The sequence below is a fragment of the Rana temporaria genome, chromosome 4 (assembly GCF_905171775.1).
Source record: "Rana temporaria chromosome 4, aRanTem1.1, whole genome shotgun sequence".
NCBI classification, from domain to species: domain Eukaryota; kingdom Metazoa; phylum Chordata; class Amphibia; order Anura; family Ranidae; genus Rana; species Rana temporaria.
The window spans coordinates 269,590,633-269,607,101 of NC_053492.1; positions in this window are offsets into that span (position 1 = coordinate 269,590,633).

A 16,469-nucleotide genomic window follows, 5' to 3' on the forward strand; every position below is an offset into this window, starting at 1 on the left:
ATGTGACGTAATTTTTTTGAACGGCGACGTGAGTTGCGGCGTTTCGTATTCCCGGACGTCTTACACACAAACAAAAAAAAATTGAAATTCGAAGCAGGAACGACGGCCATACTTTAACATGGCTTGTGTAAAGTTAAGGCATGTAAAAGCATGACTAACTTTGCGACGGGAAAAAATTACTAGCGATGACGTAATGAACGCGAAAACCGTCGTGGATCGCCGTAAATGCTCATTATCATACCCGACGCAGGAAAACGACGCGAACTCCACCCAGCGGCGGCCGAAGTATTGCATCCTAAGATCCGACGGTGTAAGTCAATTACACCTGTCGGATCTTAGGGCTATCTATGCAGAACTGATTCTATGAATCAGCCGCATAGATACGACAAGAGATACGACGGTGTATCAGGAGACACGCCGTCGTATCTCTTCTGTGAATCTGGCCCTAGGTTCTTAGCTGGACCATGGCAACAAGCACATAATTTCAGGGTGTCTGATATTCCCTGCTAATCTGTGCTTGATCAGAATAGTGTTGCAAATTCCAATTCCAAACATCTAACTTAATACATACATTTAAGATAGGAAAAACTTGGTAATGTTATAGGTAGGGTACAAAAGTAGTAAAGTTATACTCCCAATTTGGTTATACTTTTACAGGTTAGAAGAAGAGATGACATTGATCCTTAAGTAGGGGACATAGTATTTTCCCCAGATGTAAGGGAATTTTTCTTATAGTTCAAGTTGGGATAAACTGTATAGTCCTACTCTCAGGATGTGGAATTGACCTTAATATACAGTATGTTATAGTATGACACTTTGCCAAAAGATGTGACTGTCTATATACTGACAAAAGGGCACTGAGAGCCAACTGCTCCCACACCCTCCACAGCCCAGCGCTCCAGTGGAGGGGCTGAGAAGAGAGCCAATGACTGACAGTCACCGGTTCTCTGCAGCCTGAGACTTGATAACTGAGCAATCAACAGTGTTTAATCACTAAGTTCTCAGTCTTAGAGCTAGTGGGGGACAAATGTTGCATTGACCTAGGTGGGCATAATTTTATTTTTTATTTTTATGAAACCAATACTTTCCTTTTAAACAAAAAATGGGACCCACCTCCCCTGGTTGTGGACAGGGTGCTGCTAGACCAATAGCATTTTCTATTCCCTGCATGCAAGGTTAGCTCCAGAGGATGCTGCAAGAGAAAGGAGCCAATCTGAAACAGGAAACCGGTGGCAGCAGTCATGATACCAGGTGAAACTGGAACAAAATAAAATAAGATAAGCGCTATACACTGTGATACAAATAATAATAGTAATAATACTACCACAACCATCTACCAATGGAATCAGTGGCAGATGTAAATGGTCAAACACACATGACCTAAACAATAATACAAACCATAAAAAAATATATGCTGACAATCCAAAAGTGTTCAATGCACTGGCCCAGATTCAGGTACGACTTGCGCGGGAGCAAGTGTGATTTGTGCCGCGCAAGTACGGATTTGCTCCCAGGCAAATTTGCGGGTGACCCAGAAAGCAAGCTAAGCCTGAAATGTGCCATTTTTGCACGGAGGCAGTTTCTCTGCCCCGGCGCAATTAAGGGGCAATTTTGCTCAGGGAGCAACTTGCGCTCTCATGGTTTTCCCTCAGCATATATGCAAATGAGGAACTGCCACTGATTCATAAACTTGCGCGTGTGAGGAGCATTTTGCTCCCAAAGCGCGCAAGCTGTTTGGCCGGGGCAAATTTGCACTTTATAAAAGCAGGGGCAAGTTAGCAACAGATGGCCACAGGTCAGCTGGAGAGCAACTACAGCAGCACCAAGACAGACGAGCTGAACAAGCAGAGCACCCACACTTTCTGGATCTCACATCTGTGTGCCAACATGCCAGGGGCAGCTATGGTTCTTGCTATCTTATTGAGTGAACCGACTCGTAGGAGGGCACGGGAGAGGGTATACAGATTGCGCCACAACATCTTTGACATGAGTGATATTGAGGTGTATCGCATGTTTCGATTCAGCCCTGAAGTAATCCTTGAATTGGCAAGAATCCTGCAGGATGACATCAGCAGCCAGACACATCGTGGCCAGGCAGTGCAGCCACTGGTGAAGGTCGTGGCAACCCTGCATTTTTTGGCAAGTGGATCATTTCAGCGCACAGGTGGAATGGTGGCTGGGATGTCCCAATCCAGCATGAGCAGGTGTGTCCACCAAGTGATCCCTGCAATACTCAGGCGCATGGCCAACCAATTTATCAAACCAACCACGGATGACCTGCGGCAGAAGGCAATCACCGATTTCTATTCAATAGACAGATTCCCACGCACTGTGGGTGCAATTGATTGTACCCATGTGGCACTACGCCCCCCCCCCCCGTCACCTAGAGCATATCTACTGTAACAGGAAGCACTGGCATTCCATAAATGTCCAGGTGATCGTGGATGCCCATGGCCTCATATGGCATGTCTGTGCCAAACACCCCGGGTCCAGCCATGACAGTTTTATCTACCGTCAGAGCCCCATCCCAACCGAGTTTGACCAGAACATGTATGGAGACAGCTGGCTGATTGGTGAGTGACATGGGTGTCAGGTATGACTGCCCCCCCATGATGCAGACATCACGAGGGGCACATGCATGACTAACATCCTTCTGTCTTTTCCCTTCCAGGTGACTCTGCATATGCCCTGGGACCTCACATGATGACCCCATTCCGGAACCCCCAAACCCCAGGAGAGGAAAGATTTAATGAAGCTCACGCACGTACCCGTGCAGTGGTGGAACGCACATTTGGCATCCTTAAATCCCGTTTCAGATGTCTGGATAAATCCGGGGGGGACCCTGTTGTATTCACCCAACTTTGTATGCCAGATCATCGGGGCATGTTGTATTCTGCATAACTTTGCCGAGAGAAGGGGCATGCAGATTGACATACGTGATGACCTGACCCCTGAACCACGCAATCCCCCCCCCAAGAAACTCTACCCGGTCTACTGAGGGAAGAGCAATCAGGAGTGGTCTCGTGGAACGTCTCTTTTCACGTTAAACACACACATTAACCATGTCACAAGTAGAATGCACGCGTGCACACCACTGTGGTCCCTAGCACACACACCCCACATGCACCCAAAATTGGATTAGACCCAACGATACCACATGGTATTAGGGAGCAGCAACGCCGCGTCAAGGCTCCAATTATGTTGCTGTCCATTCATACACCTTTCACATGGCAGAGGGTGACACCCCTTTTCCAGCAGGAGTGACACCCCCCCCATTCACATACCAGTCACACTGTAGTATACACTCCTCACCGTGTGTAGGGACTACAAAATAAAATAAAAACTCAAACTTTGAGCATATACAAAACCAACAAAAAATCATATCCTGAGCATATACAAAAGAATCAAAAACTCATAATCTCAGCCCAAGAAAAAAAATAAATACATTTTTTTTGACATCTTTGGGCCAAGGGTGCCCCGGCTCTGGCTCCTCAGTCTCCGTGGTTGAGCCTGTGGTGGAGATGAAGCATGGGGTGGGGATGGAGGGGGGGGAGGAGCATCAACCCCTACTTCAACACTCCTGGCAGGTGGTGCCTGCATGCCCTCCATGGCGTTGGCCAGGCGGGTGAGGACGGTGTTGGTCTGGGCCAACATGCGCATTTGCCGGGTGGTGGTGTTCCGGTGGTGACGCCGGGTAAGTCTCCCCTCCTCACGCACAGCAGCAGTGTTGGCCTCCACCGCACCTGCCAACCTGCTCACCTCCGCTGTCAGTAAAGCGGTGGCGCCCTGCTGGTCAACCATGCAGGTCACCATGGCTGAACAGTTCACACTGACTTCCTCCAGGCTCTCTGCAATTTTTTTCTCCCGGTCAGCATGCAGGGTGAGGGCCTGCTCAACAGAGGAGGAGGAGGATGCCAGGCTGTCCGCCACCCACCTTAGATCTACCACCATGGCCCCTAGATGGCGGGTCTGCCGGGCCTGCTCCTCCTGCAGACCTTGACGGAGGCTGGAGGGTACACCCCTTGTTTTTGAAAGAGCCTTCCTGGGAGGAGGAAAGGCTGGGGCATGCACAGAGGGAGAAGAAGGGGAGGGGCCACACTGGAGGGGGGGACACTGGAGGGGCTTGCCCTGGAGGGGGATGACGTGATGGTCGGGGGGGTGGTGGGTTGGTCAGGGATGGTGGGATCCTCCTGGAGGTAGCCAGAGTCCTCCAGGTTGAGGATAAATGACTCCTCCACCACTTCCTGCTCCATACTTGGCCTTGGTAAAATCTCCTCCTCAACAAACATGGCCAGTATGTCCATGGGGCCTGACTGGACCCCATGCTCATGTGGGGATGGTGTGGGTCGCCCCGCAGCCGACGACGGCCCAGCTTCATCATCACCACCTGTGGATGACACAAAAAAACACATGTTGCTGGAGCAACACACTTCTCATATGTTCACTTCTACCTCCTCCCATGATACACAGCAAATATGAAAACAAAAAACGTGTTACATGTTCCCTTCTACCCCCTCATATGTTCACTTCTACCCCCTCCAATGATACACAGCAAATATGAAAACAAAAAACGTGTTACATGTTCCCTTCTACCCCCTCATATGTTCACTTCTACCCCCTCCCATGATACACAGCAAATATGAAAACAAAAAACGTGTTACATGTTCCCTTCTACCCCCTCATATGTTCACTTCTACCCCCTCCCATGATACACAGCAAATATGAAAACAAAAAACTTGTTACATGTTCCCTTCTACCCCCTCATATGTTCACTTCTACCCCCTCCCATGATACACAGCAAATATGAAAACAAAAAACTTGTTACATGTTCCCTTCTACCCCCTCATACGTTCACTTCTACCCCTTCCCATGATACACAGCAAATATGAAAACAAAAAACTTGTTACATGTTCCATTCTACCCCCTCATATGTTCACTTCTACCCCCTCCCATGATACACAGCAAATATGAAAAAAAAAAAACTTACCAGTCCCCAAGTCCCCAACAGTGGAGTCGTAGCCTGGGACTCCCTCCACCTGCTCCAGCGCTAGACTTTGCGTGATCACCTCCTCATCAGGATTTAGACGGATCTTGCAGGGTGGTCCTCCTCCCGTGCCACTCGTATGCTTACGGATAAGCACAAGCTTATCCCGGACCCTACGCCGCATGTCATTCAACTTCTTTTGAATGTCCTCCCACGTCCTTTCTTCATTACCCAGGGCATTTATGTCCAGGGTAATGCCATCATAGATAGCCCTCCTTTGGGCTACAGTGGAGTGCTGCCGCTGGGCACCATACAGCACATCACTATGGCGCGTGAGTGCCACAAGAAGTATCTCCATCTCTGAAGCTATAAAATTCGCTTTTTTTTTTTTTTTCATGAGGAGGTGCCATATCAGCAAAAAGGGCAAAATTACCTTGCTCAGGGGGGGGGGGGGGAAGCAGGATGTAATTTTGCACAGGACCTGCGCAGGTCTGCCCCTATTTATTTGCTCAGTGCAAGCTGCTGGGCAGAATTTGCCCTGAAAATAGGCACAAACCACTGCTGAGTGGAAAAAAGATCATTTGCATAGGGCACACCCACTTTCACTTGAGCTGCCTTACGCCCTGATTTTTGCCTTACAAAGGAGCAAGTTAGCAGACAAAAGGAATCCTGAATCAGGTGGCAATCTTTCCAATTTGCCCCAGCGCAGAGCAAATCAGCTGCTCTTCACATGTGCAACTAATGGGCAAATCTACCTGAATCTGGGCCAAACGATTTTTGTGGGTCCTATGGATCACTTGTGTTAGCTCACTGATCCACACTTCACAGTGTATTGAACACTTATGGATTGTCAGCATATATTTTTTATGGTTTGTATTATTGTTTAGGTCATGTGTGTTTGACCATTTACATCTGCCACTGATTCCATTGGTAGATGATTGTGGTAGTATTATTACTATTATTATTTGTATCACAGTGTATAGCACTTATCTTATTTTATTTTGCATTCTCTATTTGTGTTCAGTGACCACTATCAGATATAGCCGCTTTCACGCTCCATTCACTTATTCACTTTGCATTTCAACTACTCCCAGTAGCGCAATAGTTCACCCCATTTTACTAAACTGGAACAAAGGCACGGCTTAATAGGAAAGTATTTGTGACAAAGAAAAAGAAACAACTCCCAAGTAGGGATGGGCGAACTATTCGGCCCGAGTATAAGTTCGGGCTGAGGGGAGTCCCAGAGTCAGTGAACCCCGATCAAGTGAGGCCTACTCTCTCCGCCATCTTTAACAACCTGATGGATAGGCCGGAGCAGTCCCCGATCGACTTCGACAGAGCGCACAGAGCCCTCAGACCAAGAGCCGCGGACAATGACCCCCCGAGGGATATCATTTGCTGCCTCCCTAACTTCGGTCTGAAAGAGGAGATCCTACACAAGGCTAGAGCCGCGGATCAAATCGTTCATGAGGGTGTCACGATCCAGCTGTACCAGGACTTGTCTCCCATCACCCTGAAGAACAGAAGAGCCCTAAAACCCCTCCTCGCGGTACTACGAGAAAAAAATATCACATACAGGTGGAAATTCCCCTTTGCCCTACAGGCCAACTACATGGGAAAACAATACCTACTCAGGGTACCAGAGGATCTACTGAAATTCTGCAAAAACCTGCAGATCGCACCCGTCAGCTTACCAGACTGGTACACAGAGTTCCTCATTCCTCCCCCCGTCAACAACCCTCAACATTCTCCGGGTCCACCAGCGTTGTACTCCCCGTTCCAGCAAAGGAATATGCGCAACAACCCGAACAACCGTTTCAACGACTCCCTAGCAACCTCAAAGAGCGCCAAAAGCCCAAGAGTGAAAGAAATGCAAAGATTCTAAAACGACACCCTTACTACAAAACCTATGTGGCACATCCAACAGCTTACAACAGGCTAAAGCATGCCGAACATCCGTTTTTATTTTTTATTTTTTCAATTTCCCTCTCCTCATTTACATTGCCTACCTTTGATTTTTCTTTTTTGTTCCTGCCATCTCTTCTCGTCCACCATTTTGCTCAGAAGTACACATACCTCACTCCATTCCAAGTAAAGAGAAGACCTTCTCAGAAGCGCCACTAGATGGCGCACCTGCGCTACATTCAATACTAAGACCTTCACCTGAAGGAAAACCTATGTTACAGAGCAGGGAAGAAAGGGAAAGTGTATGGAACTTCCACAAGAACTAAATGCCTGCCCAATGATATGCTCAGCAATGACCATTCCGTGTATATTTGCTTACCTCTCCCTTCCTCTCTTTATACCACCGCACTACTGTGAAACGGCACAGATAACAAAGCATTAACTTTTACAGGTTCACGGTAAAAGAAAACATATAGATAGTGGAATCTTTTTGTATGCTTACAGGCCTGGTATAAACTTGTTGTCGCTTTCATGTTGTTTGATACTAATGCTCTTGTAAAATTTCCAGACATAGACTATTGCATGAAAAGAACTGTCTAAAGGCTACATGCACCACGGCACAAAGCAGTTTAACCCTCTCCGACTCCATGTCTATCTTAACCGTGAGTAATCTAATAACCTCTTCTCCTCATTCCTCATAAAGAACATGCTTACTCGGGAGGAGAGCGGGGGATAATCAAGCCAAGGACAAACTCCATACTCATGGAGAAACTTATGTCATAGCAGCAATACAGCAGCATATTAACATATTTTAAGCATACCAAAGGACCTATAGCAACTATTAGAAATGAGATTCCGCCGTCTCTACTCTAACTATGATATACAACTGCCGCAATTAGATAACTATTTGTTTTACTTTGTTTTGGTTTCAGGTCATCTAATGGTACTGTTAGAATCTACTTTTAGTTTATATCTATGATAGAAGGACTGGGAATACTCACACAAAGGTTCAGAGGGGGAGGAGAGAGAGGAGGGAAGGAAAGGGGAAAAGAAGTTACTTCACAGTATGCTTGGTTAAGGGTTAAACACCTCTTGCAGAATATGTTGGTTGTACTGGCCCTTTTATTACTATTTCAATGTGGCCTTAGGAAAAGACAAATAAAGAGGAAAAATGACACCTCTTCTGCTTACTTTACTACAACCAAGCTAGATAACTACAGCAATTGGATGACTATCTGTTTAACTTCGTTTTAGTCTACAGTTGTCTCATAATACTGTTAGAACCTACCCTTAGCATATAACTATGAAAGGACGACTGGGTATATTTATACAGAGGTTCAGAAGGGAAAAAGAGAAGATGGAGAAGGAGGGAAAAAGTTACCTTAAAGTACACATAGTTAAAGGTTATGCAAGTTTTGCAGAATATGTTGGTTGTACTGGCCCTTTTAATACTATTTTGTTATGGCCTTAGTAAAAGACAAATAATGAAGAAAATGACATTTTCTCATGCTTACTTTCCCAGGGTCCCACGGCCCTATCTCCTTACGAACAACACTGTGACCTTTAATCATCTGTCACAAATCCTAGCTTCTACTAATACGTTAGTAGATAGACCAGAACTGTTACATTCTCTGAGCGCGCCTCCCACCCACCCCCAAGAGCGCACTCCAATTCTTAGTAAATAGGAATATTGCAGACTCTCCACACCTCTGGTGTGTACTTGAGTAAACTCACATCCTCTATCCTACATCCCCTGCCCTCCCCCTCATCCCTCACCACCCTCCTCTTCCTCATCCCCCCACCCCTCACCACCATCCTCTTCCCCATCCCCCCCTCCCCCCCACATCTGACACAACTTAAAAGGTGCAACCCCCCCCCCCCCCAAGGCACCAGCACTCATCTCACACAACGTCAACGGCTTAAACATCCCGGAAAAAAGAACCAAAATGTTTCGTGAACTCAAAAAAGTTCGCCCTGCAGTGGTTTTCTTACAAGAAACACACTTTAAAGGACAGAACATACCCAAACTTACTGACAACCTTTTCACAAAAGCTTTTCATGCCACAAATCCTCTAGCCAAAACCAAAGGAGTATCAATATTATTTAACAGAGACTCCCCTTTCGTACTAAAACATCTCCTCGCAGACCCGGAAGGTAGATACCTCTTCCTGAAAGGCACATGGGGAGGGTCACCTATCACCCTGGCCAACGTCTATTTCCCTAACAAGGCACACATCACATTTTGCCAAAAGATCATAGATGAACTCACCGGGTTCGCAGAGGGGTGTATCGTCCTTGGAGGGGATTTTAACATTCCTCTCTCACCACTGAGGGACACATCTTCAGGATACACACACGTTTCCTATAAGATACTAAAACGTATCAAACTAATGCTACAATCCCTCACACTGGTGGACACATGGAGGTCAACACACCCTTCTGAGAAGGATTTTACATTCTTCTCTACACCCCACAAAAGGTACTCGAGAATCGACCTAATTTTCATTTCCCAAAGAGACCTGGGAAGTGTCCTCAGGGCTGAAATAGGCATTATCTCCCTATCAGACCATGCCCCAACAGCCATTTCCCTCCACCTCGGCCCACCTAAACAATCCACTTTCAATTGGAGGCTTAATGCGTCCTTACTTACAGATCAGATAATAAAAGATGACATAAACCAAACAATCTCCTCGTTCTTCACAAATAACTCAGCTATTGACACGACACCCCTAAACAACTGGGAAGCACACAAAAGTGTAGTTAGAGGGGAACTGATAAAATGGGGATCCAGGAAAAAAAAAGAAAGGGACAAGGAAATCACTAGATTATCCAAACAGATAGCCAACCTAGAAGCTCAACATAAACAGTCCCTATCTTTTGCGGTTGAGGAGGAACTGATAAAATGCAGAACCTCCTTGAAACTAATCTTAGACATTAAAGTAAGGAGATCTCTATTCTTCAAGAAAAATATCTTTTACGAACAAGGAGATAAGAGTGGGAAGCTCCTCGCAAAAGCCCTTAGAGATGCGAAATCAGCAAACCACGTGCACGCCATTAATGATAAGGGGGGCCACCTAAGACATGAACCCGGGAAAATAGCAGAACTTTTTCATAAGTTCTACGAAAAACTATACAATCTACCAGATCAACATAAACCCCCTCATATAAAGAACTCAAAAACAGAAACCATATCCAACTTCCTGAAGGACAGCGGACTACCCTCACTTGCCCAAAATGAGACTTACAATTTAGATGCACCTATAAATACAGCCGAAATACAAGTTGCCATCAAAGATCTAAAAGCGGGGAAAAGCCCAGGACCGGATGGCTTCACATCCCAATATTATAAGACCTTCACCAATCTATTATGCACACCCCTACTTTCCACCTTCAACTATCTAGCGAAAAACAAAAACACTTCCAACTCATTCCTACTGGCACACATCGCTGTTGTCCCCAAACCAGACAAAGACCATACTGACTGCGCCAATTTCAGACCCATATCACTCCTAAACGTAGATCTGAAACTCCTAGCCAAAATCCTAGCTAATAGGCTGAAACCCCTACTTACAAAAATCATAGGCCCCGAACAAGTTGGCTTCATGCCAGGTAGGGAAGCCCGTGACAACATTACAAAAGCATTGAACCTAATTCATCTTACCCAGAAATCCAAATTCGAAGGGATGCTCCTTTCTACCGACGCCGAAAAGGCGTTTGATAGAATTTCTTGGGACTACATGTTTGCAACCTGCTCACACATAGGGCTAGGGGGAAACATGTTGTCCTGGATCTCAGCCTTATATCAAAACCCCAAGGCCAGAGTTAAAGTAAATAACGTACTCTCAGATCCAATAAATATTAGGAACGGTACCCGTCAAGGATGCCCCCTCTCTCCAATACTTTTTATCATCTCTCTGGAACCATTAATCAGAACTATTAATCTTACCAGAGATGTTAGAGGATTCAAAGTGAACAACAGAGAATATAAAGTGGCAGCATATGCAGACGATCTGTTGCTTTTCCTTACACAACCCCACACCTCTATCCCCAATCTACAAAAAATATTTGATACTTTCGGATTCATTTCGCACTTTAAAGCGGTAGTTCACCCTCCTTCAACCCATTATTCCATTACTTTCGGCATCGTAGCGCGAGCTACGGTATGCCGGTCTTAAATTTTTAATCCCCGTACTCACTGTGCTATTGTTGATTGAAGAATCCGACTCCCGCGGGGAATGGGCGTGCCTATGGAGAGGGAGGATGATTGACGGCCGGCTCTGGCACGTCACGCTCCCCGAAGACAGCCGGAGTAGGTCTCGGCTATTCACAGCGCCTGCGCACAGGCTATGCGCAGGCGCCGTGAATAGCCAAGCCTATTTCGGCTATTTCCGGAGAAGCGTGACGTGCCAGGGCCGGCCGTCAATCACCTTCTCTCACCATAGGAACGCCCATTCCCCGGATTCTTCAATCAACGATAGCACGGTGAGTACGGGCATAAAAAATGTAAGACCGGCATACCGTAGCTCGCGCTACGATGCCGAATTTAATTGTCTAATAAAAAAAAACTTTTTTTTTTTTTTTAACAGGGCGAACCCCCGCTTTAAGATAAACCAATCCAAATCGGAGGCACTAAATCTTACTCTGTCCCCTGAACTCCTGACACGAGTACAGTCAAACTACTCATTCAAATGGGTCCCAAAGACGCTCAAATACTTGGGCATACATCTCACCGGCACAATTGACTCACTATTTCAAGCTAACTACACCACACTACTAAAATCTATTTCGAAGGACCTCAGCAAATGGACCCCAAGATCATTCTCATGGTTTGGCAGAGCCTCAATTTTAAAAATGACTGTTCTCCCCAGGCTTCTCTACATATTTAACGCCCTCCCGGTCCGTGTCCCGGACACCTTTTTCTCCAAACTAAGTAAGATACAGAGGCGCTTCCTGTGGGCAGACAAGAATCCCAGGATCAATTTCAAAATACTTACCTTACCCAAAAATGAAGGGGGGATAGGACTTCCAGATTATAAAAAATATCACCAGGCATCCCATATAACCAGAATCATTGACTGGCATTGCCACTCCAAGGAAAAAGATTGGGTTCAGTTAGAGCAGCAGTTAGCCCCACACCAAACCAAGTTCTATCCTTGGACATTAGACTCAAAGAACAATAGGGTAATAGAACACCCCTTAATAGCTAACACACTTATGGTATGGCACAAACTGGTAGGGAAACATGACCTCGCCTCGATACCTTGCCCCCTTACTCCAATTTTCAATAACCCAGACTTCCTTCCAGGCCTCAACAGAAAAGAAACACCTAACCTTCTAGCCACACACTGTTTTAACGGCCCAACAATCAAAACATTTGAAACCCTAGTGAAAGACCGGCCTGACCCGCTCCCCGGCTTCTGGTTCTACCTTCAACTAAGAGACTTCCTGGTCAATACCAAATACCACACCTCCTTCCTTCGCCCTCTCACGACTCTTGAAAAAGTCTGCGCTAAAGGATCCCAGGTGCCACACACCACCTCCTTAGCTTACTCATGGCTAGTTACACCAACACCCACTGAAATCAGTAAACATAAACAGAAATGGGAAGACGACCTAGGCATATTGATAGAAGATGCTCACTGGGAAAAGGCATGCATTATGGCACACAAATGCTCTTTAAGCACTAAATACCAAGAGATATCGTACAAGATCCTCACCCAATGGTACATCACCCCCCAGAAAGCTAAAAAGTGGTTCCACACAACCTCTGACACATGCTGGCGTTGCGAGAGAGATGTTGGTACATTCCTGCACATCTGGTGGGAATGCCCACTTATCCTTGATTATTGGAAGGAGGTGAACGAGTGGATTAAACACATTACGGAAACGCCCATAACACTAAACGCTGCAGCATGCCTACTCCACATTAATGATCTCCCGATCAGCAAGTATAAGAAAACCCTCACTAGACACCTGCTAAATGCCGCAAAAACACTTATACCATTGCACTGGAAATCCAAATGTACACCAAAGATCAGGGATTGGCTAGACAGAGTTAAGTACATTTTTAAAATGGAAGAAATATTGGCTATGAAAAAAGAAAACAGTGACAGTTTTAATGCTCTTTGGCAACCATGGCTTGTGTTTACATTATCTAATGAATATCAGATACTATATAATTAGAAATCCTGTCAATATCCTAGTCCTTATCTACAATGTATGATGCATATTACCACTGTATACCCAATCTGACGTCACTACGTGCTGAGATGAATGAATTTCTTACCATATACGAACCACCCTCCCTTCCTTTCCCACCATCTCCCTCCTACCCTCATCTTCCAACCCCTCCTCTCCATCTCCTACCCCTCCCTTCCCCCCCCTACTCCCTTTTCCATAACTACTAAATTAAGTTTTGCGATTCCAGGTCACGCATTCTTGTATGTAACACCAACATACGATACTGATTATATTACTATATGACATTGACACTATCCTGTATTTTCTTGATTGTATAAGTTCTGTGAAAACAATGTAAAAGAAATGTCATTTGTATACTATGTTCAATCTTCCAATAAATATCTTGATTGAGAAAAAAAAAAAAAAAAGTTCGGGCTGAACTTTTGTTGTCTGGTCGTTCGGGAAACAGCCAAACTTACGGGACGTTCGACCATTTGTTCAGCCCACCAAACCGACCACAATGCATTGCGCCGCTCAACAGTGCATTGCAAGCCCTGATTGGCTGAAGCTGTGCGAGCTTCAGCCAATCAGGGCACAGAGCACTGTCAGAGTCATGATTGGACACTATCATCATGACTTTATCCAATCATGGCTCATTCCCACCCCACAGTATAAAAGTATTCTTGCAATTGCAGCAATTATCAGTGTGATTTCGTCATGGAGAAAGATTGAACAGGGCTCTGTTCATTGCTATTAGTTAGTGTGCTATGCTGTGCTATTTTGCTTCAATTGTCAGTGTAGAATATTAGTTTAGTGTCAGTCTAGGGATAGTGTAAGGCCTCGTACACACGACCAGTTTCCTTGGCAGAATCCATCAAGAAACTTGGTGGGAGAGCTTTTTTGCTGAGGAAACTGGTCGTGTGTACATTTTTCATTGAGGAAACTGTCGAGGAACTCGACGAGCAAAAAAGAGAGCAAGTTCTCTATTTCCTCGACGGGAGTCTCAAATTGGCTTGTCGAGTTCCTCGTCGGGGTGGTTTCCGACGAGAAACTCGAGCGTGTGTATGCTAAAAAACCTGCGCTTGCTCAGATTAAAGTATGAGTAAAAGTAGCATTTGTAATGGAGATAACACATTTTTAAAGCTGTAACAGACTGAAAAGTGCAAATCGTCTCTTACCAAACTTTTATTTAACACGCAAACACATGAAATTAGCAAAACCAGCCCTAAGAGTTGTGCCAGTGGAATCGAACTTCCCCTGCCATCCTATGTGTTGTAGGTCACCGTGTTTGAGAACGAGGAGATTTTGTCTTGACAGTGTGTACGCAAAGCAAGCTTGTCGAGTTCCTCGACAAGCCTAACAAGGAACTCGATGAGGAAAATTATGTGTTTCGCCCGACGAGTAACTCGGTCATGTGTACCAGGCCTGAGTGTAGTGAGGAGGACCATCATTCAGCTTTGCATAGTGTGCAGCTAGAGTAGGGACAGCTCAGATAGTTTCATTGTAGTGTAGAGAGACCATGTCATTCATACATACATTAGTGTAGAGTAGTAACAGCTCAGATAGTTTCAGTTTAGTGTAGTTAGAACCTTGTCAGTAATCTTGACATTAGTGTATAGCTAGAGAAGGGACAGTTCAGATAGCGTCAGTGTAGTGACGGTTGATTGCGTTACTGCCAGTTTAATGGCATTTACTTCTGTGTGCATTCCTGACAGTTTAACGCTATTTTCTTCTGTGTGTGTTACTGACAGTTTATCGCCATATTGTTTTGCGTGCGTTACTGCCAGTTTAACACCATATCGTTTTGCATGCATTACTGCCAGTTTAACGCCCTATAGTTTTGCGTGCGTTATTGCCAGTTTAACGCCCTATCGTTTTGCCTGCTTTATAGCCAGTTTAACCCCATATAGTTCTGTGCGTCACTGTACATTTGGCACATTATATTGCAGTATATTATATCGGTGGAGTGTGTCTGTGTAGTGTGAATACTCAAATTAACCACTTGACAACCACCCCATAGCCAAAGTATGGCTACAGGGTGGTTGCTTAACTCTGGGAGGCCGTTAATTAACGGCCTTCCAGAATCGCGCTCCCGCGCACCCCCTGGTGTGCGCACACGGGAGTGTCTGTGACCGCGGGGCCAGAGGACCCGGCACATCACGGATCGCGGTAAATCACCGCTGATAGCGGCGGTTTACCACGTGATTGCTCCGTCCAATGACGGAACGATCACTTGTAAACAAACCGGCTTCATGTGATGACACAGGTTCCTCCCTCCCCTCTCTGTAACGATCGGTACAGTGTGAGAGGAGAGGGGAGGGAGCGGATGTCAGCGGCAGTGCTGTGGGCTGGATCTGTGACAAATGCAGTCATAGATCTACCCATCCATCCATCCCTGCATGCTTAGCCATCCCTGCCCAATACTCTGGGCATACTGTGCGCATACTCTGCAATGCTCTGTGCATACTGTGGGCATATTCTGCAATACTCTGGGCATACTCTGCAATACTCTGGGCATACTCTGAAATACTCTGGGCAATACTCCGCAATACTCTGGGCATACTGTGGGCATACTGTGGGCATACTCTGCAATACTCTGGGCATAGTGTGGGCATACTGTGGGCATACTCTGCAATACTCTGGGCACTACTCTGCTAAACTCTGGGCATACTGTGGGCATACTCTGGGCATACTCTGCAATACTCTGGGCATACTCTGCAATACTCTGGGCAATACTGTGGGCATACTCTGCAATACTCTGGGCAATACTCTGCAATACTCTGGGCAATACTCTGCAATACTCTGGGCATACTCTGCAATACTCTGGGCATACTGTGGGCATACTCTGCAATACTCTGAGCATACTGTGGGCATACTCTGCAATACTCTGGGCATACTCTGCAAAACTCTGGGCATACTCTACAATACTCTGGGCATACTGTGCATACTCTGGGCAATTCTCTGCAATACTCTGGACAATACTGTGCATACTCTGGGCAATACTGTGCATACTCTGGGCAATACTGTGCATACTCTGGGCAATACTGTGCATACTCTGCAATACTCGGCAATACCCCACAATACGCCCCCCTCCTGCTTCTACCGACAACGCTACAATCGAAACTAAGATTGTTTTTTTTATTTTATTTCAGGCTTCCCAGCCTAGAGGTGAGATGTGGGGTCTTATTGACCCCACAACTCACTGTAAAGAGGACCTGTCATGCCATATTCCTATTACAAGGGATGTTTACATTCCTCTTAATAGGAATAAAAGTGATCAACATTTTTTACTTTTTGCGGAAAAACATGTCAAACTAAAATAAATAAAGTAAAATGAACAAAAAAATATATATATTTTTGAAAGCGCCCCTGTCCCCGTGAGCTTGCATGCAGAAGTGAA